We start from the raw sequence: 4,392 nt of genomic DNA on the forward strand, positions 1-4,392 counted from the left end.
ACTAATGTCCTTAATATGTTCACAGCAATGCAGTACAAGTTTTTGGATTTCTATTTCCTCACAGCTGGTTTCTACAATTCCTAAGCTGAAAAGCTCCATGGTGTGCCATGGTTTCATGTTCTTTTTATCTCAGCCTGGATTGACCCTATATTCTTATACAAGTATGGTCTTCCCTCTTCCCTGGATGTTAGTATCATCATCATAAGGGCAGGGACTGAATCTAGGATGTTGGGACTATAACTTATAACTTAGGGATCCATCATAAACTGATAATTTTTAGAAAAGTGAATCTAATAATCTTGATTCAAATACTTGTTAGAATCCACATCTGCAATCACAGATCTGGTCTCTAATTTCCAGTTCATTTCCCTTGCCCCTATACTACCTTGTTCTTTCCTCAAAGTCGTGTGTGCAATTCCCAGTAGGATGTTTGGCTTGTCTCAGAATGCAAAGGGCCATGACTAATATTTGTTATTCTCTTACTAAATTACAGGCATGATACTAGACACTTGAAATATCTTTGGATTTTTCAGTAACCCAATAGAAGTAGGTTTTATTATCCATATTTTACAGATGAGGAATCTTATAACTCTGTTGGGGGAGCTCCTCAAAAATACAGAGCTGAGACTCAAACTCAAACCTGTGCGACTCTGAAGACATGGCACAATTACAATATTACACACACAGAACCCTTCCTAACACAGAAGAATGTTTAAAAGGTATCTGGGTTTTTCTGCTCTCTTCTCACTAAGTCCTGTTTTGTGTGGCTGAGTCCTGCTTTTCTTCAGCAATATGTTCTCTTTTCTAGTCTCTTTCAGTAGGTCCTTCAAACTATTTCAGCACTCACCTCCTCCTGGAAGGCTTCCCAGATTACCATTCAGGCTTTCACCATGTTCCTGTGCATTCCACACACATTAGGGGGAACATTTAGATAGATGCATGAACTCTAAGCTCACATTCTTCAGGCAACACTCTATACAGTGCATCTCAGAAAAACGTTACCATTATTGCCTAATATTCTTCAGTGAAAGGGCCTCCTTAACTTACTACAACATGTTCTCAAGTCTTAGCTACTACGGATAACAAATTACAAATTAGAACTGGAAGAGATCTTGAGAATCATAGTCTATTCTTCACCTGGTATAGATAAGAAAAGGGAGATCTAGAAAGGTCAAGATGGTTTAACAGGGTCACTGTTTCACCCAAATTCAGCAAGTGGTTGAACTGGTCAGGTTCATTTTCACTTACCTTCAGTGGGAGATGGGGAAAACCACTAATGGCCAGTCCTGCAATACTCCTTCACAGGAGTAAGGGCAAGTAAAATTTTTAGGCCAAATAGTTTTTGCCTCTTTCTCTTTTCCTTCCCTACCCTCACCTTTTCCTATATTTCTAGTCATGCCTTATTCCCTCCCAAATGATCTTAGGTACCTGCCAAGTAGTCGCTGTTTCTCCAGGTTTTCCCCCAAGCAGAGGTTGCTCAGAAGATATCTTTTGACCCCATTGGAATTTGGGACGAAAGTCCTTGTTAGCAGTAAAACTATGGACATCTTTCCAGAATGCTCTCTGGGATGTAAATGTCCCTCAGAGTCTTGACCATAATAGGAGGCTGGTTAAAGATGTGTGGTCTTCACATATTCCACTTGGCATTTATATAGATTCTTGTTGTCTTTTAGATTGTCTCAGTGTTCTTTTTAGAGGACTTGGGGAGAATCTCAGGGAATCTACTCTAAGATCTTTATACATATTGCTCCAGATATGGATGCAAAAAAAAAAAATCTGAGTGCTCCTTGTAGTGTCAACAAAAACCAGTCAGATGAGTTGGTGTTTTTTTTTTTTTTTTGGTGGTTTCTAAAAACTGAATTCCTAATGACTTCCCACATTCTTCAAAATATGGATGTGACAGATAATTTAAATGTCCTTACACAAATGGGATTATCAGTAAATTCTTTCAATGTCAGGGTTCCTGGGGACTGGCCACTAAGGATACAAATCATTCAGCCTATGTATGAAGCTGATGTTATCCTCGTTTTACAAATACGGAAAGCAAAGCTTGCTGACGTTCAGTAACTTGTCTGAGGTCACACACTAGTAGGATGTGAAAGGAGTTGCATCCGGTTGCCTCAGCCACACTCTTTCACCCCACCATCTGCCTCTGCTATTGAACATTTTACATGACTGGAGCTTCTAACGTTTGGTCAGTTATTGGCCTAGAGCAGCCCCGGATTTCTGATGACACATACCTGCTTAGTAAATGTCTTTTTTCCTTTCTCCCCAAACTGAAATGATACCCTGCAAGCAACATTATATCTATATGAACACTCCTCCAAGTTCTGGTAAAAACAATAACCAAAACCCCCAAAAAACCGGGGACTCCCACATTAAAAGTTATTTAATTAAGGGCTTTTGTGGTTTGAGTGGACTATTTCTTTAGACAAATCCTTTCTTAATCTGCGATGACAACGATGTCCTCAATTTGATATTTTCTTCTTTTGGGAAGTCTATAACATCCTGAAATGGGATAAAATGGGTTGGAAGGGGAGGCATTGTTCTAGGGAAACTTTACTGACTTTTTATATCATTTTATTGTTTTTGCAAGGATAAAATGCATTAATATCTTTACTCTCTCCTCCTAAGACAGCTTATATTCCCAAAAGGAAAATACTACTTAAAAATGGAGGAAGGGAAATTATTTTTCATTTTCTGATTTTTTTAATCACCTGAATCCCAAAAAAGAGTTGCCTTTGGGTATAGTTTTGCTAGAAATTAAGCCATCTGAGGATTTAGTCCTCCTGATAAAAAATGGCTCTTCCTTTTGCCCAAGCAGTTTCTGTGAAACTTAAGAATGGTAAAGAGAAAAAAAAAAAAGATTTGGCAAAGCTTCTATGACTGCTCAAATAAACAATTTATAAGAGGTGACGATGACATGCGATCTCTGCCCGGGCAGGTTAGTAGCAGAACACTTTTCTATGCACACTGAGCCAACATGAAAGAATTGGACAAGTGCATTGAAACTTATTCCATCTGTCTTAATGAGAAACAGATTATTGTCAGAGTCCAGATAATTGGTCTATGTGAGTGGAGAGATCATTTCATTAATTCCCAACCTGCATAGCTAAGTACAATAAAAATCCCATGAAAGTATTATATCCAGAATTGTGGCAAAGAATACAAAGAAAATATAATTCAAATAATTTACTAAACCAAAGAAAGATTTTAAGTTTTACCCAATCCTTATATAAAGTTCTTCTATGCTTTAATCTAAGATTTAAAATTCTTTGTGACTATTGCGATTTTTTTTTTTTTTAAGTATACGTCTAACTCATCCTGCCATGGACTCATGTATTATTCAGCATGTGCATGCTTTGAGTCAAGGCATGCTCACTGTGAGGAATGCCAATAGCAGTTAAGTTCCAGAGAAAATAAGAAAAAGTTGGTGAAGTTAAAAAAAAATAAGTTGCTTCTTTAAATTCTTTTGGTGAACAAGCCAATGATTCTTGAATCCTACATAAGATGACTGTATTTCTTTTTAAATGCACAAGGATTCAGCATTGATGGAGAGTATTTGTTTAAAAAATGTGCTTTTTCAGCTTTGCAAGGATGCTGAACAAACAGCCGAGGCAGCTATAGTCTTGCAAAAACACAGCCCCACGAATCCTGAGTTGGATTAATGTGTATTTTAGGTTATTCCATCCCAGAAAGGAGTCTGCTACGTCAGGCCTTGCACCTCCTGGCCTCCCCGCTTCAGTAGCCCCCTACATATAGAACCAGCTAGAAGAAAAATGCTCCCCAGTGGGAAGATTGCCAACAGCACAGTGACAAGCCCGCTGGGGCTTTGTAAGGATCCCATAAAGCTTTTAAAATATATGAACTGTAACCATCAGAGCAGGCAGATTTTTCTCACCAGCTACCTTCCGTTCTCTTAAAGACTGAATGTGAAAGTCTCCTGGGTAAAGAATAATCCAGACATGGTAACCACAGTGTTAAGATAGTAATATAACTAAAACATGGGGGTGGGAGATATTCCAGATTCTAGTGAAACGAGGCCAGCATGTCTGAATATCACAAGTTTGTATACTCTTCTAATTTAAATCTTTGTTTTCTACTACCATGAAATGTCTTCAAGTGTTTAAATACAAAAATGTCTGTGACATGGTACCTCCCATCAACAAACCTATCCAGAGAGAAGCACACAATATGAATGATATACTGTAAATTCAGGGATAGATACTATCTCCAAACAGGCAGCACATGCACGCTATCACCTGTGTTTTTGTGTGTCTGCAGCAGTTTTAAATGAATATACAATTATAATAAAGTTGACTTGTCATTTTATTACTTTTTTGAGTTAAATACACATAGTTCACACAAAACCAGAATGTTTCTATAACTTTG

The sequence above is a fragment of the Ailuropoda melanoleuca genome, chromosome 1 (genome assembly GCF_002007445.2).
Source record: "Ailuropoda melanoleuca isolate Jingjing chromosome 1, ASM200744v2, whole genome shotgun sequence".
In the NCBI taxonomy this organism is placed as follows: domain Eukaryota; kingdom Metazoa; phylum Chordata; class Mammalia; order Carnivora; family Ursidae; genus Ailuropoda; species Ailuropoda melanoleuca.